Raw genomic sequence first — 21,654 nt, forward strand, 5'->3', positions numbered from 1 at the left:
GCCATCTCATCCTGGGTCATCCCCTTCTCCTCCTGCCCCCAATCCCTCCCAGAATCAGAGTCTTTTCCAATGAGTCAACTCTTCGCATGAGGTGGCCAAAGTACTGGAGCTTCAGCTTTAGTATCATTCCTAAATATCAGTCCAACTCTCACATCCATACATGACCACAGGAAAAACCATAGCCTTGACTAGATGGACTTTAGTCGGCAAAGTAATGTCTCTGCTTTTGAATATACAATCTAGGTTGGTCATAGATTTTCTTCCAAGGAGTAGTATACTGTATTGGTGTTTTTCTTTCTGGCTTACTTCACTCTGTATATTAGGCTCCAGTTTCATCCACTTCATTAGAACTGATTCAAATGTATTCTTTTTAATGGCTGAGTAATACTCCATTGTGTATATGTACCACAGCTTTCTTATCCATTCATCTGCTGATGGACATCTAGGTTGCTTCCATGTCCTGGCTATTATAAACAGTGCTGCGATGAACATTGGGGTACACGTGTCTCTTTCAATTCTGGTTTCCTCAGTGTGTATGCCCAGCAGTGGGATTGCTGGGTCATAAGGCAGTTCTATTTCCAGTTTTTTAAGGAATCTCCACACTGTTCTCCATAGTGCCTCTACTAGTTTGCATTCCCACCAACAATGTAAAAGGGTTCCCTTTTCTCCACACCCTCTCCAGCATCTATTGCTTGTAGACTTTTGGATCGCAGCCATTCTGACTGGCATGAAGTGGTACCTCACTGTGATTTTGAGTTTCATTTCTCTGATAATGAGTGATCTTGAGCATCTTTTCATGTGTTTGTTAGCCATCTGTACGTCTTCTTTGGAGAAATGTCTATTTAGTTCTTTGGCCCATTTTTTGATTGGGTCGTTTATTTTTCTGGAATTGAGCTGCAGGAGTTGCTTGTATGTTTTTGAGATTAGTAGTTTGTCAGTTGCTTCATTTGCTATTATTTTCTCCCATTCCGAAGGCTGTCTTTTCACCTTGCTTATAGTTTCCTTTGTTGTGCAGAAGCTTTTAATTTTAACTATGTCCCTTTGTTTATTTTTGCTTTTATTTCCAGTATTCTGGGAGAAGATGGGATTTCTTAAAAAGACTTTCCTAATCTGGCTCATGCCAATCTCTCCAGTTTCACCAAACTGCAGATAGTTTCCTCTACAAACTATAGAGTTCCTTGAGTCCCAGCCTTTTTTATGCCTTCACATCCTCTACTCCCAGAAGTATCCATCTCTTCCTAATTCATTATCCTCATCTTAAGCCTTGGCATTACTTCTTCTCTGAAGTCTCCATTGACTGGATTAAGGTACTTGTTTTTTTTTTTTTGTACTTATCATAACTCCTGTTCATACCTTTCTATAGCTTTGTACTGATGACTTGGTTAGCTTAAATGTGAGCTCCTTGGGAGTACAGATTATGTCTAATTCATATTCTGAACTCCAGACACGAATGCAGTGATTTGTAAATGGTAGACATTCAAAGAGCCCTAGATAATTAAATAACAAATGAATAAACTAATTACCTCCAAGTTCTAATCTGTTGTTTTCCAGGTCCTGGACATCATTTGCTTGAACATTCAGGAACACACAAGCTTAAGGGAACTGAATCACACTAAATAGACTCTCATTGTAGTGTGTAAAACATAATGCAGCTTATTGAAAAATAACTCCTGTCAGTGTGATGGAAGAAACATTCCCCTATTGAGTTTTGAGGAAGCTATTCTGGCTTATACATGAACTTGACCTCTACCAGAACAGCCTATATTATGGCCTGTCAAACATGCATTGTACTTCTACTTTAACCATTAAAAAAAAAAAAAAAAAAAAGATTATCCAGAGGTTGATAGTGTCCCTTTTGAAGAGAGGAATAAATGTCCCTTCCTCTCTGTGATACCAATGCTAGTACTCCTTCAAAGATAAGACTCCTTTTTCAGACACCAAGGTCATACTGACTCACTGTGTATGCTAATCTGTCTTTCTTTTTTTTCCCCAAAGTACAGCATGTGGGATGCTGTGAAAGTGCTGCATTCAATATGCAAGCAAATTTGGAAAACTCAGCAGTGGCCCCAGGACTGGAAAAGGTCAGTTTTCATTCTAATGCCTAAGAAAGGCAATGCCAAAGAATGCTCAAATTACCGCACAATTACAGTCATCTCACATGCTAGTAAAGTAATGCTCAAAATTCTTCAAGCCAGGCTTCAGCAATATGTGAACCGTGAGCTTCCAGATGTTCAAGCTGGTTTTAGAAAAGGCAGAGGAACCAGAGATCAAATTGCCAAAATCTGTTGGATCATTGAAAAGCAAGAGAGTTCCAGAAAAAGATCTACCTCTGCTTTATTGACTATACCAAAGCCTATGACTGTGTGGATCACAATAAACTGTGGAAAATTCTGAAAGAGATGGGAATGCCAGGCCACCTGACTTGCGTCTTGAGAAATCTGTATGCAGGTCAGGAAGCAACAGTTAGAACTGGACATGAAACAATAGATTGGTTCCACATAGGAAAAGAAGTATGTCAAGGCTATATACTGTCACCCTGCTTATTTAACTTATAGGCAGAGTACATCATGCAAAATGCTGGGTTGGAAGAAGCACAAGTGGGAATCAGGATTGCCAGGAGAAATATCAATAACCTCAGATATGTAGATAACACCACCCTTATGGCAGAAAGTGAAGAAGAACTAAAGAGCTTCTTGATGAAAGTGAAAGAGGAGAGTGTAAAAGTTGGCTTACAACTCAATATTTAGAAAACTAAGATCATGGCATCTGGTCCCATCACTTCATGGCAAATAGATGGGGGAACAGTGGAAATAGTGGCTGACTTTATTTTGGGGGGCTCTAAAATCACTGATGATGGTGACTGTAGCCATGAAATTAAAAGACACATACTCATTGGAAGGAAGGTTATGACCAACCTAGACAGCATATTGAAAAGCAGAGATATCACTTTGCCAACAAAGGTCCATCTAGTCAAGGCTATGGTTTTTCAAGTAGTCATATATGGATGTGAGAGTTGGACTATATAGAAAGCTGAGCACCGAAGAATTGATGCTTTTGAACTGCGGAGTTGGAGAAGACTCTTGAGAGTCCCTTGAACTGCAAGGAGATCCAACCAGTCCATCCTAAAGGAGATCAGTTCTCAGTGTCATTGGAAGGATGGATGTTGAAGCTGAAACTCCAATACTTTGGCCACCTGATGCAAAGAGCTGACTCATCTGAAAAGACCCTGATGCTGGCAAAAACTGAAGGCAAGAGAAGAAGGGGATGGCAGAGGATAAGTTGGTTGGATGGCATTACCGACCCAATGGACATGAGTTTGAGTAAACTCCAGGAGTTGGTGATGAACAGGAAGGCCTGGCATGCTGCAGTCTGTGGGGTCACAAAGAGTTGGACACGACTGAGTGACTGAACTGAACTGAGCTGACAGCATGCAGGGGCTTCCCAGGTGGTACTAGTTGTAAAGAACCCACCTGCCAGTGCGGGAGGTGCAGGTTTGATCCCTGGGTTGAGAAGATCCCCTGGAGAAGGAAGTGGCAACTCACTTCAATTTTCTTGCCTGGGACATCCCACGGACAGAGAAACCTGGTGGGCTACAGTACATAGAATCACAAAGAGTTGGACACAACTGAAGTGACCTAACACATATGCATACTGTGTAGATTTATTTAAGCTTCCTCCAAGTTACATTTGTTACATCTGTGATGCAGGCAATGAGAAGAGAGATATAGGATGCTATCGAGAGCAGGCATGCAGGTGGTGGAGAGCACGGTGCCTGGACCTCCTCCACACTCACTCAGCTTGACTAAGGGCTCCTGCCTCTGGGCCCAGGACAGACACCCAAAACTGTTGATGGATATAGAAACAGTTGACAAGGACCCTCCCTTTGGACCTTGGCTCTTCATAAGAACACAAAGAAGAATCTGAGGTCTTACCTGTGACAAAAACAAGTTTATTAAGGAAAGAACAGAAAGAACACCTCAAGAGAGAGGCAGGCCATGCCAAGAGAGGCAGTACAGGGGTTTTCAAGACAGGGCTTTTATATAATCATTTAGGTGGGTGTGGACTGACAATTTTGACTGACAATTACAAGTTACAAAATAACAGGCTCTCTTGTGCATATCTTTCCCATAATTCAGTTTGTTATAATCAGATGGGTATATGTATAGAATATTTATGAACCCTTAACAGACTCTTGGAGAAGGCAGTGGCACCTCACTCCAGTACTCTTGCCTGGAAAATCCCATAGATGGAGGAGCCTAGTAGGCTGAAGTCCATGGGGTCGCTAAGAGCTGGACACGACTGGGCTACTTCACTTTCACTTTTCCCTTTCATGCATTGGAGAAGGAAATGGCAGCCCACTCCAGTGTTCTTGCCTGGAGAATCCCAGGGACGGGGGAGCCTGGTGGGCTGCTGTCTATGGGGTCGCACAGAGTCGGACACGACTGAAGTGACTTAACAGCAGCAGCAACAGACTCTCAGATGCCTAAGGTCATTTGAGGACACAACTGTGCACCAAGCAGACACTGGAGAACTCCCTGTGGTTAGTTTGTATCCACTGTACCCCTAGGGCACAGGAGCTGGAGTTGGAAATGTGGTCACTTTTGTAGCATATCTGTGAGCTCTCCTGGGCTGCAATGGGGTGTGTCTGGAGGTGGAGTTTAGAGATCAGTTTGAATCTTTTTCAGTTAGGTCACCCCTTGTTCCTCCTGCTAAAGTTTCTACCAAACAAAACAATAGCATGGCTCAGGGTCACAACCACTTCCTGGGGACGTTGAGGTGGGGAGCTGGTCCTCCAGCCACTGATGTGGGGGGAACTTAGCCACCTTCCATGCCTTGAGGGCCTGGATGGCAGCCACCCTTGTGGCCCCCTCATAGTTGTGCAGCTGCTGGGCTGTGAGAAAGGGCGGTTCCAGCCAGCAGTGATTCTCCACCTGCATCTCCAGGTGACGGGCCTCAGCCTGGGTGCTTTCTGATGCACTGGCAGCCTTGATGCAGCATGGCACAGGAGCATGGTAGGAACACGGTGCCAGTCATACCTTAAATCTACCCTCCAAAGCAATCTGTGTCTTTTGAAACTTTCAAGGAATGTTTCCCCATTATGTTTGATGTTTGTTCTTTGTTCTGACAAGATATAAAAATGTGCTGAAAACCATGCTTCTCCAGAGCACTTTCTTCGTTGGTGGAGACCACACTTTTGGGCAATAGTCCTCAGTTTCACTCAGATAAAACTCTTTTTGATTCTTATTATAGCTTGTTTGTTTATTATTTGCATCAAAAATGCATTATCTCTCCCAGAGAAAAATGTTTAGTGATAATCAATGTAATTTATTAGGAGCCTGATGCGTTCTGGGTACTGCCCTGTACTCACCAAAAGTAAGTCCACCCCTTATTATATAGCACAGGGAATTCTGCTCAGTGTTATGCAGCAGCCTACATGGGTGGGGGGCTTGGGGGAGAATCAGTCAGTTCAGTTTAGTTGCTCAGGCGTGTCCAATTCTTTGCAACCCCAAGGGGGAAAATCAGTTCAGTTTAGTTCAGTCACTCAGTCGTGTCTGACTCTTTGTGAACCAATGAACCACAGCATGCCAAGCCTCCCTGTCCACCACCAATTCCCGGAGTCCACCCAAACCCATGTCCATCGAATTGGTGATGCCCTCAATCTTTCCCAGCATCGGGGTCTTTTCAAATGAGTCAGCTCTTCGCATCAGGCGGCCAAAGTATTGGACTTTGAGCTTCAACATGAGTCCTTCCAATGAACACCCAGGACTGATCTCCCTTAGGATGGACTGGTTGGATCTCCTTGCTGTCCAAGGGACTCAAGAGTCTTCTCCAACACCACAGCTCAAAAGCATCAATTCTTCAGTGCTTAGCTTTCTATATAGTCCAACTCTGACATCCATAAATGACCACTGGTAAAACCATAGCCTTGACTAGATGGACCTTTGTTGGCAAAGTAATGTCTCTGCTTTTTAATATGCTGTCTAGGTTGGTTATAACTTTCCTTCCAAGGAGTAAGGGTCTTTTAATTTCATGGCTGCAATCACCATCTGCAGTGATTTTGGAGCCCCCGGAAATAAAGTCTGACACTGTTTCCACTGTTTCCCCATCTATTTGCCATGAAATGATGAGACCAGATGCCATGATCTTAGTTTTCTGAATGTTGAGCTTTAAGCCAACTTTTTCCCTCTCCTCTTTCACTTTCATCAAGAGGCTCTTTAGTTCCTCTTTAATTTCTGCCATAAAGGTGGTGTCATTTGCATATCTAAGGTTATTGATATTTCTCCCAGCAATCTTGATTCCAGCTTGTGCTTCCTCCAGCCCAGGGTTTCTCATGATGTACTCTGCATATAAGTTAAACAAGCAGGGTAACAATATACAGCCTTGATGTACTCCTTTCCCTATTTGGAATCAGTCAGTTGTTCCATGTCCAGTTCTAACTGTTGCTTCCTGACCTGTATACAGGTTTCTCAAGAGGCAGGTCAGGTGGTCTGGTATTCCCATCACTTTCCGAATTTTCCACAGTTTATTGTGATCCACACAATCAAAGGCTTTGGCATAGTCAATAAAGCAGAAATAGATGTTTTTCTGGAACTCTTTTGCTTCTTTGATGATCCAACGGATGTTGGCAATTTGATTTCTTGTTCCTCTGCCTTTTCTAAAACCAGCTTGAACATCAGGAATTTCACGGTTCACGTATGGCTGAAGCCTGGCTTGGAGAATTTTGAACATTACTTTACTAGCATGTGAGATGAGTGCAATTGTGTGGTAGTTTGAGCATTCTTTGGCATTGCCTTTCTTAGGGATTAGAATGAAAACTGACCTTTTCCAGTCCTGGGACCACTGCTGAGTTTTCCAAATGTGCTGGCATACTGACTGCAGCACTTTCACAGCATCATCTTTCAGGATTTGAAATAGCTCAACTGAAAATTCCATCACCTCCACTAGCTTTGTTCGTAGTGATGCTTCCTAAGGCCCACTTGACTTCACATTCCAGGTTGTCTGGCTCTAGGTGAGTGGATACATGTATATGTATGGCTGAGTCCCTTTGCTGTCCAGCTAAAATTATCATGGCACTGTTAATCGGTTATACTCCAGTACAAATTAAATGGTTTCTTTTTGTTCATTTGTTTGCTTTTTTTAAAAAGCAAGTCTATCTCTTGATAATGCACCAATGTTAGGTAGGCTGTTGAAATTGCCTTACAGATCTGTTATGTCATTGTGAAACCTTTACTTCAGATTGGGACTTGAACCCATGTTCTGGGATTTGAACCCAGCCAAAACGTTGCTTGTGACTCAAACTCACGAGGCTGGGACTCGAACCCAGCCAAAACCCTGCTTGGCACATGAACCCAGCCAAAACCTAGTTTTAGGGCTCAAATCCTTGTGGCTTGGACTCAAACCCAGCCGAAACCATAAGACCTGGTTTCAGGACCTAATGAAACTCAGGTTCTTGATGTCACATCACAGAAAGAATTCAGTGAGAGATAAAGTGATAGGTAAGAAGTGAATTTATTCAGATTCAAAGAGAAGCACACTCCACGGAAAAGGGTGGCACATCGCAGAGGGTGAGTGCAGCCTTGAAATTTGGCATGGTTAGTTTTTATAGGCTGGGTAACTTCATATGCTAAAGAGTGGGGGGATTATTCCAACTATCTTTAGATAGGGAAGGGCAGAGGTTTTCAGGATTTGGTCCACTGCCCAGTCCTTGGTCTTTTAACAGTGTCTTGGAACAGTCATGGCACCTCTGGGTATGTCATTTAACTTGATGATTGAGGGTCAAGGTCTAGTCTTGTCTGCCAACTTGGTCCCATTGATTCTAATCGATTTATGTGGTATCCTTGGGCTATGTCATTCTTTCAAAAATTGTGACCTGAACCTTTCCCTCCCATTACAAATGTATTAATTTACAATTTCATTGAGCTCAGAATGTTCAATTCTGTATGAGGATCATATTCTCACCCAGCACTCAAGCACTCAAGCTTCAACAGGAAGCTGTAACAGGAGGGAAAAATCCTCCCAGTCACTAGCATATGACTTTACCCAGCATATAAAAACTGACTACCCTGCATTTCTTGCCGAATTCACCCTCTGCAATGGTCCACATTCTGCCTGTGAAGTGTGAGCCTCTCTGAATCTGAATAAATCCACTTCTTACCAGTCACTTTGTCTCTCACTGAATTCTTCCTGCATGAGACATCAAGAACCTGAAACCAAGTATCATGGGTTTTGGCTGGATCCCAGTCCCAGCCAAGCAGTTTGAGTCCAAGTAGGATTTTGACTAGGTTCAAGTCTTGGTCATGTGGATTTGAGTCCCAATCTGAGGTAAACAGTTTCAAAGCCAATGACAGTCATTAAATCACAAAATAAAATCATTAACACAATGTAAAATCACTAAGACAAGAAAGAAAAATACCAGTTGCTGATAGTTCACTGTTGCCAATAAATCCAAGAGATGAGTGTGGAGGCAAAGGATATTTTGCCTTTATTCTCCAAGCTGGCAGACCAATAAAATGGCAGATTAATGTTTTGAAATGCCAGCTTTTTATATAGAGCAGAGATGGGGGAACGTGAAGAAATAAAGTAAAAAAGGCAGAATAGTTAAGGAAAGGCAGTGAGAAAGTAAAGTAAAAAGGGCCATCAGTTCAGTTCAGTTCAGTTCAGTTGCTCAGTCGTGTCCGACTCTTTGCAACCCCATGAATTGCAGCATGCCAGGCCTCCCTGTCTAGCACCAACTCCCAGAGTTCACTCAAACTCATGTCCATCGAGTCAGTGATGCCATCCAGCCATCTCATCCTCGGTTGTCCCCTTCTCCTCCTGCCCCCAATCTCTCCCAGCATCAGAGTCTTTTCCAATGAGTCAACTCTTCACATGAGGTGGCCAAAGTACTGGAGCTTCAGCTTTAGCATCAGTCCTTCCAAAGAAATCCCAGGGCTGATCTCCTTCAGAATGGACTGGTGGGATCTCCTTGCAGTCCAAGGGACTCTCAAGAGTCTTCTCCAACACCACAGTTCAAAAGCATCAATTCTTTGGCACTCAGCCTTCTTCACAGTGCAACTCTCACATCCATACATGACTACTGGAAAAACCATAGCCTTGACTAGACGGACCTTACTCAGCAAAGTAATATCTCTGCTTTTGAATATGCTATCTAGGTTGGTCATAATTTTTCTTCCAAGGAGTAAGTGTCTTTTAATTTCATGGCTACAGTCACCATCTGCAGTGATTTTGGAGCCCCCCGAAATAAAGTCTGACACTGTTTCCACTGTTTCCCCATCTATTTGCCATGGAGTGATGGGACCGGATGCCATGATCTTTGTTTTCTGAATGTTGAGCTTTAAGCCAACTTTTTCACTCTCCTCTTTCACTTTCATCAAGAGGCTATTTAGTTCCTCTTCACTTTCTGCCATAAGAGTGGTGTCATCTATATATCAGAGGTTATTGATATTTCTCCCAGCAATCTTGATTCCAGCTTGTGCTTCCTCCAGCCCAGCGTTTCTCATGATGTACTCTGCATAGAAGTTAAATAAGCAGGGTGACGATATACAGCCTTGACATACTCCTTTCCATATTTGGAAGCAGTCTATTTTTCCATGTCCAGTTCTAACTGTTGCTTCCTGACCTGCATACACATTTCTCAAGAGGCAGGTCAGGTGGCCTGGTATTCCCATCTCTTGAAGAATCTTCCAGTTTATTGTGATCCACACAGTCAAAGGCTTTGGCATAGTCAGTAAAGCAGAAATAGATGTTTTTCTGAGACTCTCTTGCTTTAGCCATGATCCAGCAGATGTTGGCAGTTTGATCTCTGGTTCCTCTGCCTTTTCTAAAACCAGCTTGAACATCAGGGAGTTCACGGTTCATGTATTGCTGAAGCCTGGCTTGGAGAATTTTAAGCATTACTTTACTAGCATGTGAGATGAGTGCAACTGTGCGGTAGTTTGAGCATTCTTTGGCATTGCCTTTCTTAGGGATTAGAATGAAAACTGACATTTTCCAGTCCTGGGGCCCCTGCTGAGTTTTCCAAATTTGCTGGCATTTTGAGTGCAGCACTTTCACAGCATCATCTTTCAGGATTTGAAACAGCTCAACTGAAATTCCATCACCTCTACTAGCTTTGTTCGTAGTGATGCTTTCTAAGGCCCACTTGACTTCATATTCCAGGATGTCTGGCTCTAGATGAGTGATCACACCATCGTGATTATCCGGGTCATGAAGATCTATTTTGTACAGTTCTTCTGTGTATTCTTGCCACTTCTTCTAATAATTTCTGCTTCTGTTTGGTCCATATCGTTTCTGCCCTTTATTGAGCCCATCTTTGCATGAAATGTTCCCTTGGTATCTCTAATTTTCTTGAGGAGATCTCTAGTCTTTCCCATTCTGTTCTTTTCCTCTATTTCTTTGCATTGATCGTTGAAGGCTTTCTTATTTCTTCTTGCTATTCTTTGGAACTCTGCATTCAGATGCTTATATCTTTCCTTTTCTCCCTTGCTTTTCACTTCTCTTCTTTTCACAGCTATTTGTAAGGCCTCCCCAGACAGCCATTTTGCTTTTTTTGCATTTCTTTTCCTTGGGGATGGTCAAAAAGAGCCATCAGACTTAAAAAATGTCTCTGGGAAGGGCCAGCCTGTGGAAGGGGTTAAACTCTTGTTTCCTGTAGTCATTCACAAGTGGGCAGGGTCAGATTATCTCCCTGTGAGCTGAACAAATGGACTTTAGTTTAACAGTCAGGCAGAGGAGCAGCGTTTTCTGAGGTAGGCTATTATGTATGATTATAATAACAAAAGCAACAAAAAGCCAGTCAAAGAAACAGTCCCAACATGAAGTCAGAATAGACTCTTTGCTGCAACATACTCAGCGACTTGATGATGAGAACATTGTCTCTACAGACTGAACTACCTACAAAGCCAAGTCAAAATTAGAATGAAAGAGCCTAGATGATCCCATCATTTCACGGCATATAGAAGGGGGAAAAGTGGAAACACTGACAGATTTTATTTTCTTGGGCTCCAAAATTATTCGCAGAATCTTGGCTTTCTGCACCCAATGTCAAACAGAAATACGGAGACAGAGTTATGGAGGAGAAGGAAAGACTGGCTTTATTACTTTGCCAGGCAAAGGGGGAGCACAGTAGACTGGTGCCTCAAGAACTGTGCCCCCATCCCTGGTGAGTAGGAAAGGGTTATATAGTCAGGCAGGAGTATGTGATAAGGATCAAGGCAGTAGCAGTCTTGTGAATGAGTGAGTGAAGTCACACGGTCATGTCCGACTCTTTGCAACCCCACAGACTATAGCCTGCCAGGCTCCTCTGTCCATGGGATTTTCACACAAGAATACTGGAGTGGGTTGCCATTTCTTTCTCCAGGGAATCTTCCCCACCCAGGGATCGAACCTGGGTCTCCCACATTGCAGGCAAACTTCCTACTGTCTAAGCCACCAGGGAAGAACTGTCTTGTGATAGTGTCAGTCACTCAGTCGTGTCTGAATCTTTGTGACCTCATGGACTGACCTGTAGCCCACCAGGCCTCAAACAGTCTTGTATTCTTCTGTAAAGTTTCAAATGGTGAAACTGCAGATGGTGACTACAGCCATGAAATTAAAAGACGCTTACTCCTTGGAAGAAAAGTTATGACCAACCTAGATAGCATATTCAAAAGCAAAGACATTACTTTGCCAACCAAGGTCCGTCTAGTCAAGGCTATGGTTTTTCCAGTGGTCATGTATGGATGTGAGAGTTGGACTGTGAAGACAGCTGAGTGCCAAAGAACTGATGCTTTTGAACTGTGGTGTTGGAGAAGACTCTTGAGAGTCCCTTGGACTACAAGGAAATCCAACCAGTCCATTCTAAAGGAGATCAGCCCTGTGTGTTCTTTGGAAGGACTGATGCTGAAGCTGAAAGTCCAGTACTTTGGGTACCTCATGCAAAGAGTTGACTCATTGGAAAAGACTCTGACTCTGGGAGGGACTGGGGGCAGGAAGAGATGGGGACGACAGAGGATGAGATGGTTGGATGGCATCACGGACTTGATGGATGTGAGTCTGAGTGAACTCCCGGAGTTGGTGATGGACAAGGAGGCCTGGCGTGCTGCAATTCATGGGGTCGCAAAGAGTCGGACATGACTGAGCGACTGAACTGAACTGAACTGAAAGTTTCAAAAGGGTGGGGTTGCTGACTGGTTAAGGTGTGTGCTGGGTCTTAGGTGGTCCATCTCCTAATCTTCATGAGCCTCTCTGGTCCTTTAATCTTGCTTCAGGTGGTTTTGTTGCTGTTCTTCCTTTGATTAGCAACTGTTCTGCCATTTGGAACTGAGATAAGGTCATGGAGGCTAGAGTCTTACCTATAAGAAATGGGGGACAAAAAGGTCTCCATGCCTAGGAGTCCCATAGGGCCCTGCTGGGCATCAAAATCACTGCAGACACTGACTGCAGCCATGAAATTAAAAGACGCTTGCTCCTTAGAATGAAAGGTATGATAAATCTTGAGAGTCCCTTGGACTACAAAAGAATCAAATCAGTCAATCCAAAAGGAAATCAACCCTTAATAATCACTGGAAGGACCGATGCTGAAGCTGAAGCTCCGATACTTTGGTCAACTGATGTGAAGCGCCAACTCATTGGAAAAGACACTGATGCTGGGGGAGATTGAAATGAAGTGAAGTCACTCAGTCGTGTCCAACTCTTTGTGACCCTGTGGACTGTAGCCTACCAGGCTCATCCGTCCATGGGATTCTCCAGGCAAGAATACTGGAGTGGGTTGCCATTTCCTTCTCCAGGGGATCTTCCCGACCCAGGGATCAAACCCATGTCTCCCACATTGGAGGCAGACGCTTTAACCTCTGAGCCACCAGGGAAGCAGGGGAGATTGAGGGCAGGAGGAAAAGGGGACAGGCAAAAGAGGATGAGATGGTTATGTCGGGAGAGTACATAATTTCCTCGGTTTAGTCTCACCACAACAAAGATTTGAAATGACAGGCCAGTGTTACAACTCTGTTACAGTTCAGAATTTTATTTGGTAAAAAGAAACACCACCAACTTGTGAGGGTGGCCCGACCCTGAAGGATAGGCCTCAATCCATCTTGATTCACTCTTTTTATACTTTTTGTCCTCTCCCTCTCCCCCCAAACCCCCAGCCTGCCCTATGCAAATTAGGCCTAGCACCCATCATTGATCAGGAAGGGGGTGCATTTGTTTCATGTGATGTTTTCACTCCGGTCCTTGGATTTTTCCTTTGTTCCCCTCTCGTGGGCTTTTTCCCTTTCTTTATCTGTCTTTTAGCTGCCATGATTTTGGATTCCTTTTTCTATTCTAACTACCTAACAGTTAGATAGCATCACCGACTCAATGGACATGAATTTGAGCAGACTCTGGAAGATAGTGAAGGACAGAGGAGCCTCATGTGCTACAGTCCATGGGCTTGCAAAGAGTCAGACAAGACTTAGCAACTGAACAGAGAATATCAGGCTAAAATAGAGAGGATTTGTTAAAGGGAACTGGATACTTAAAGTTTGTGGTTTAAAGCCTCTTCCCTACTGCAAAACCACCAAAGAAAACTTGTGAACTATATCTTTTATAACGTTTACTTCACTGATCTATCATCTTCACACTAAACCACTGTGGGTGGGTTAATCTAGTAGGCAAACTTTTTCTTGAAGGTGCATGTATGCTTAGTCATGTCTGACTCTTTGCTACCCTATGGACTGCAACCTTCCAGGGTCCTCTGTCCATTGGATTTCCCAGGTACGAACACTGGAGTGGACTGCCATTTCCTCCTCTAGAGGGTCTTCCTACCCAGGGAGAGAACCTGTGTCTCCGTCATCTCTTGCATTGGCAGGCAGATTCTTTACCACTGAGCCACCTGGGTAGTCCCTTTCTTAAAGGACCAAATAATAAATATTTTCAGTTCTGTGGGCCATGTCCTATCTGTTACAAGTACTCAACTGTGCCATCTTAGCTCAAAATCAACTACATGTACTACTTAAGTAAGGAAATTCTCTGGCAGTCTAGTGGGTGAGATTGAACCTTCACTCCAAGGATGCAGGTTTAACACTGGTCAGAGAACTGAGACACTACCATCCTTAAAGTTCACACACACACCAAAAAAAAAAAAAAAAACAACTAAAACTAAAACAAAACAACAAAAACTCAAAACTAACAACTTAAGTGAATCAGTCAGTTCAGTTCAGTTCAGTCACTCAGTCGTGTCTGACTCTTTGCAACCCCACGATCGCAGCACGCCAGGCCTCCCTGTCCATCACCATTTCTCAGAGTTCACTCAGACTCACATCCATCGAGTCCATGATGCCATCCAGCCATCTCATCCTCAGTCGTCCCCTTCCCCTCTTGCCCTCAACCTCTCCCAGCATCAGTCTTTTCCAATGAGTCAACTCTTCACATGAGGTGGCCAAAGTACTAGAGCTTCAGCTTTAGCGTCATTCCTTCCAAAGAAATCCCAGGGTTGATCTCCTTCAGAATGGACTGGTTGGATCTCCTTGCAGTCCAAGGAACTCTCAAGAGTCTTCTCCAACACCACAGTTCAAACGCATCAATTCTTCGGCGCTCAGCCTTCTTCACAGTTCAACTCTCACATCGATACATGACCACAGGAAAAACCAAAACCTTGACTAGACAGACCTTAGTTGGCAGTGTAAAGTCTCTGCTTTTGAATATACTATCTAGGTTGGTCATAACTTTTCTTCCAAGGAGTAAGCATCTTTTAATTTCATGGCTGCAGTCACCATCTGCAGTGATTTTGGAGCCCCCAAAAATAAAGTCTGACACTGTTTCTACTGTTTCCCCATCTATTTCCCATGAAGTGATGGGACTGGATGCCATGATCTTTGTTTTCTGAATGTTGAGCTTTAAGCCAACTTTATCACTCTCCTCTTTCACTTTCATCAAGAGGCTTTTTAGTTCCTCTTCACTTTCTGCCATAAGGGTGGTGTCATCTGCATATCAGAGGTTATTGATATTTTTCCCGGCAATCTTGATTCCAGCTTGTGCTTCTTCCAGTCCAGCGTTTCTCATGATGTACTCTGCATAGAAGTTAAATAAGCAGGGTGACAATATACAGCCTTGACGTACTCCTTTCCCTATTTGGAAGCAGTCTGTTGTTCCAAGTCCAGTTCTAACTGTTGCTTCCTGACTTGCATACAGATTTGTCAAGAGGCAGGTCAGGTGGTCTGCTATTCCCATCTCTTTCAGAATTTTCCACAGTTTCTTGTGATCCACACAGTCATGGGCTTTGGCATAGTCAATAAAGCAGAAATAGATGTTTTTCTGGAACTCTCTTGCTTTTTCTATGATCCAGCGGATGTTGGCAATTTGATCTCTGGTTCCTCTGCCTTTTCTAAAACCAGCTTGAACATCAGGGAGTTCACGGTTCACATATTGCTGAGGTCTGGCTTGGAGAATTTTGAGCATTACTTTACTAACATGTGAGATGAGTGCAATTGTGCGGTAGTTTGAGCATTCTTTTGCATTGTCTTTCTTTGGGATTGGAATGAAAACTGACCTTTTCCAGTCCTGTGGCCACTGCTGTTTTCCAAACTTGCTGGTATATTGAGTGCAGCACTTTCAACAGCATCATCTTTCAGGATTTGAAACAGCTCCACTGGAATTCCATCAGCTCCACTGGCTTTGTTCATAGTGATGCTTTCTAAGGCCCACTTGACTTCACATTCCAAGATGTCTGGCTCTAGATGAGTGATCACATCATCATGGTTATCTGGGTCGTGAAGATCTTTTTTGTACAGTTCTTCTGTGTATTCTTGCCACCTCTTCTTCATATCTTCTGCTTCTGTTAGGTCCAGACCATTTCTGTCCTTTATTGAGCCCATCTTTGCATGAAATGTTCCCTTGGTATCTCTAATTTTCTTGAAGAGATCTCTAGTTTTTCCCATTCTGTTCTTTTCCTCTATTTTTTGCATTGATCACTGAAGAAAGGTTTCTTTTCTCTTCTTGTTATTCTTTGAAACTCTGCATTCAGATGCTTATATCTTTGCTTTCCTCCTTTGCTTTTCACCTCTCTTCTTTTCACAGCTATTTGTAAGGCCTCCCCAGACAGCCATTTTGCTTTTTTGCATTTCTTTTCCATGGGGATGGTCTTGATCCCCGTGTCCTGTACAATGTCACCAACCTCATTCCATAGTTCATCAGGCACTCTATCTATCAGATCTAGACCCTTAAATCTATTTCTCACTTCCACTGTATAATCATAAGGGATTTGATTTAGGTCATACATGAATGGTCTAGCGGTTTTCCCTACTTTTTTTAAGTCTGAATTTGACAATAAGAAGTTCATAATCTGAGCCACAGTCAGCTCCTGGTCTTGTTTTTGTTGACTGTATAGAGCTTCTCCATCTTTGGCTGCAAAGAATACAATCAATCTGATTTCAGTGTTGATCATCTGGTGATGTCCATGTGTAGAGTCTTCTCTTGTATTGTTGGAAGAGGGTGTTTGCTATGACCAGAGCATTTTCTTGGCAAAACTCTATTAGTCTTTGCCCTGCTTCATTCCGCATTCCAAGGCCAAATTTGCCTGTTACTCCAGGTGTTTCTTGACTTCCTACTTTTGCATTCCAGTCCCCTATAATGAAAAGGACATCTTTTTGGGGTGTTAGTTCTAAAAGGTTTTGTAGGTCTTCATAAAACTGTTCGGTCCTGTTCAAGTAAAATAATTTATGGAATGTCCCTGGTGGTCCAGTGGCTCAGATGCCACACCCTCAACTCCTGGGTTTGATCCCTGGCTAGGGAACTAGAATCCCATATGCTGCAACTGTTTGCATGCCACAACTAAGACTTGGCAAAGCCAAATAAATAAGTATATTAAAAACAATTTTTTGGACATTGAAATTTGAACTTCCATTTAAAAATAAATCTTTCCTTTTCTATAGCTCTTTGGAATTCCTTCCTATTTGCTAGGTGAGATGCAGCCCGATTCATAAATTGTTGAATAAAAGCAATTCAATTTTCAATTGATACAGTTGAATTTTTTTTTTTTTTTTAATATTTATTTATTTGGGTGTTTTGGGTCTTAGTTGCGGCATGTGGGATCTAGTTCCCTGACCAGGGATCGAACCCAGGCCCCTGCATTGGGAGCAGGGAATTTTAGCCACTGGACCACCAGGGAAGTCCCTGAATTTTGTTTTTTAATAAAGAACTTTAAAAAAAAAGTTTTTTTCCTATTAGTGATATAAAGGATTAAAGTGGAATCTGGTTGTAAAGGAAAATCCTACTATTTTCATTTATATTACACACAATATTCAGAGCATGCCAGTACCTAGGATTCTTCATTGAATGGTTCTGATGTGGATTTTCCATATGTTGGCCTGAAATAGTCTACCAGATATTTCTCCAGCAGAGATGGGTTCATTTGGGATTACTAGAGAATTGCAATTTGAGGTCTGCAACTATGGGGAGCCATGTGTGGGTCTCCACACACAAAGGAAAGGACAACACTTTAATGAAAAGGAAAGGGAGTTGGGAGAACAAATCCCTTTAGTGAACAAAAATCCCATGGCTCTTCCTTGGCTGAATCACTGCCAGGAAAGACGAGGGGTTTTTCCTCTTCCTCTTGGGCTCTGCTATCATTGCAGATAGAAGAGTTTCTCCTTCTTGTCTCTCAACTCTTTTTAACTGAGGTTTCTGGGTATTAATTTTTTATATTTTACTTTTAAAAAACAAAATAACTTTTTACTTTGTATTGGAGTATAACCAATTAACTGCACTGTGATAGTTTCAGGTGAATGGTGAAGGGACTCATAACCATTCTACCCCAAACTTCCCTCCCATTCAGGCTGTCCCATAACATTGAGCAGAGTTCCATGTGCTATACAGTAGGCCCTTATTGGTTATCCATTTTAAATATAGTGCTGTGTACTTGTCCACCCAAAATTCCCTTACAATCCTTTCCCTCCATGCTCCTCCCTTCCCCTGCTCTGGTGACCATAAGTTCATTCTCTAAGTCTATGAGTCTCTTAATATTTTACCTTATTGATCAAGGTCTTCCTCTGAAGGCATCCCAGATCAAGAGTCAGGTTTTCTAGTTTTAGCAGCTTTTTGTATCTCTGTCTACAGGAAAGACCTTTCTTGGGTATAGTGTTTCACATCAGAGGGAAAGTACACAGATTGGAAACCTACTGAGGTCACATTCAAGTAATAAGAGTAGAAGAGGAGGCAGGATGGAGAACTCTCGGGCACATTTTATCTAAAGTTCACATGTAACCAAGATCATAAACTTTAGATAGTCTCTGAATCATTATGTCATCATTGTAAGTTTGCCCAACAAACATTCATAAGGTCTAGCCTAGGTGTCTTGGGAAAGCTTGTCTCATCAGATGTCTGGGATTCTCTACATTCAGGTGACCAGATGATGTACTGGTCCAGTAGGGATTCCATGTTCTCTTTAGATGTATCATATGAACCCAAGAGTCTATTTCTGGAGTTTGGTGACACAAAGGTTGGTTATCATTGCCTGATAAGGGCCTCTCCAGTGAGGTTGAAGAATATTCTTCTGGAAGTGTCTTTTCCAATAGGCAAAATCTCCAGATTGCAAGTTGTGATTCTTAAGGTCTTCATCTCTCAAGAGTGAATAGATTGCTCTACAAAGTTATTTTTAATAGAAGGAATTCAGTTCAGTTCAGTCGCTCAGTCGTGTCCGACTCTTTGCGACCCCATGAAGCCCAGTGCGCCAGGCCTCCCTGTCCATTACCAACTTTTGGAGTTCACTAAGACTCATGTCCATCGAGTCAGTGATGCCATCCAGCCATCTCATCCTCTGTCGTCCCCTTCTCCTCCTGCCCCCAATCCCTCCGAGCATCAGAGTCTTTTCCAATGAGTCAACTCTTTGCATGAGGTGGCCAAAGTATTGGAGTTTCAGCTTTAGCATCATTCCTTCCAAAGAAATCCCAGGGCTGATCTCCTTTAGAATGGAATAGAAGCAATTAGGCCTTTGCAAAATTGGAGCATCTCTCCGTTTATCAATTGTGAGTCAAAAGAAGCAGGAACCAAGTGGATTGAATGTCCTGTAGCCATCTCAAAAAGTGAGAGTATTGAAAGGTTGTTGTTGAATCACGACACCGGGATTCTTGGCCCCAAAGGAAAAGAATTCAATCCTGGGCAAGAGTCGAGGCTTGATCGCTCAGAGCTTTTGTGTAATAAAGTTTTATTAAAGTATAAAGGTGATAGAGAAAGCTTCTGACATAGGCATCAGAAGATGGCAAAAAGAGTACCCCCCTGCTAGTCTTCAGCTGGATGTTATATAGTCACTAGCTGTTAATGAAAGAAAGGAATGTCTTAAAACTCAGAATGGCACCAAGCCCTTCACCCATAAGATGCATTTTGAGATGATCTTGGAACAAAATGGTTCATCCTGGGCCATAAAATGATTAACTTGAATCTTGAAGAAGGGCAGATCACCATGCAAATAGTTTCATTTACATAGATTGGAGGAACAATATATGAGTATAAGCATACTGGTTTGTCAAGTAGGTTCTGAGCCAAAAGGTGGAACTGATTTGAAGACAGAGTTTGTGGAAAATGCATAGTACATTAGCATAGTTCAAGATAAACAATGGGGAAACAGTAGAAACAGTGTCAGACTTTATTTTGGGGGGGCTCCAAAATCACTGCAGATGGTGACTGCAGCCATGAAATTAAAAGACACTTACTCCTTGGAAGAAAAGTTATGACCAACCTAGATAGTATATTCAAAAGCAGAGACATTACTTTGCCGACTAAGGTCCGTCTAGTCAAGGCTATGGTTTTTCCTGTGGTCATGTATGGATGTGAGAGTTGGACTGTGAAGAAGGCAGAGCGCCAAAGAATTGATGCTTTTGAACTGTGGTGTTGGAGAAGACTCTTGAGAGTCCCTTGGACTGCAAAGAGATCTAATCAGTCCATTCTGAAGGAGATCAACCCTGGGTCTTCTTTGGAAGGAATGATGCTAAAGCTGAAGCTCCAGTACTTTGGACACCTCATGCAAAGAGTTGACTCATTGGAAAAGACTCTGATGCTGGGAGGGATTGGGGGCAGGAAAAGAAGGGGACGACCGAGGATGAGACGGCTGGATGGCATCACTGACTCGATGGACGTGAGTCTGAGTGAACTCCGGGAGATGGTGATGGACAGGGAGGCCTGGAGTGCTGTGATTTGTGGGGTTGCAAAGAGTCAGAGATGACTGAGCGACTGAACTGAACTGAACTGAAGATAAACATTTCCATAAGAAAAAGGCATTGGTTATCTCTAGGTTTGAGAATAGTTAACTTCAGGTGAAACCAGGTGTCATTATGGAAACACAGAATTTTAAGAGAAACCTCCTTTTAAATTTGTATAGAGAAGGAAAAAATATCGCCCCTTAAGAGAGATAAAAATGTCTGACACTTGCAGGTTATTTCCTCCATTTGGAGACCCTTGGCCTTCCTGCCTGTTACCCTCTCAGTATGAGTTTCAAAAAGGGTAGATCTGAGATTAGAGGCATCCACAGCAATGGTTTGGCCAAGTGAGTCTTAATAAAGCCATTAGTAGATGGGGAAACAGTGGAAACAGTGTCAGACTTCATCTTTTTGGGCTCCAAAATCACTGCAGATGCTGATTGCAGCCATGAAATTAAAAGACGCTTACTCCTTGGAAGAAAAGTTATGACCAACCTAGATAGCATGTTGAAAAGCAGAGACATTACTTTGCCAACAAATGTCAGTCTAGTCAAGGCTATGGTTTTTCCAGTGGTCATGTATTGATGTGAGAGTTGGATTGTGAAGAAAGCTGAGTGCCGAAAAATTGATGCTTTTGAACTGTGATGTTGGAGAAGACTCTTGAGAGTTCCTTGGACTGCAAGGAGATCCAACCAGTCCATTCTGAAGGAGATCAACCCTGGGATTTCTTTGGAAGGAATGATGCTGAAGTTGAAGCTCCAGTACTTTGGCCACCTCATGCGAAGAGTTGACTCATTGGAAAAGACTCTGATGCTGGGAGGGATTGGGGGCAGGAGGAGAAGGGGCGACAGAGGATGAGATGGCTGGATGGCATCACTGACTCGATGGACATGAGTCTGAGTGAACTCCAGGAGTTGGTGATGGACAAGGAGGCCTGGCGTGCTGCGATTCATGGGGTCGCAAAGAGTCGGACATGACTGAGCTACTGAACTGAACTGAGTGTGTTCAACTAAACCAGAAGATGGAGGACGGTAAAAGAGGAAACTTTGTTCTTCCTGCTGACCTCTGCTATCATCCAAGGGCATGAGAGCTCTTCCTTCTGGTCTCCCAATTCTGTTTACTTGAGGTTTCTATTCATAAATTTTTTATCCATGCTCTCAGCAATTCTGTGACACCAGCTGGGTGTCCTACAACATAATTCTGACTGTATCTACCTGGAGATAGCATTATAACCTTTAAGAGCTTAGTCTCACAAGACTCTTCCCTCAACTCCACTTCAGACCCATCTGCTAGTCCTGGTGGTCACCTGTGTTTCTGATAAACCAGCTGTAAATTAGAGTTTCTCATCACCTCCTCCTTGGGTTTGATTAATTTGCTAGAGCAGCTCATAGAACTCAGGAATACAGTTTACCAGTTTATTACAAAGGATATTAAAGGATATGGATAAACAGTTAGATGAGCAGATACACAGGGCAAGGCTGGGGAGAAAGGTGGGAAAGTGTGTAGAGTT

This window comes from Oryx dammah, unplaced genomic scaffold, assembly GCF_014754425.2.
Source record: "Oryx dammah isolate SB20612 unplaced genomic scaffold, SCBI_Odam_1.1 HiC_scaffold_11229, whole genome shotgun sequence".
NCBI classification, from domain to species: Eukaryota; Metazoa; Chordata; class Mammalia; order Artiodactyla; family Bovidae; genus Oryx; species Oryx dammah.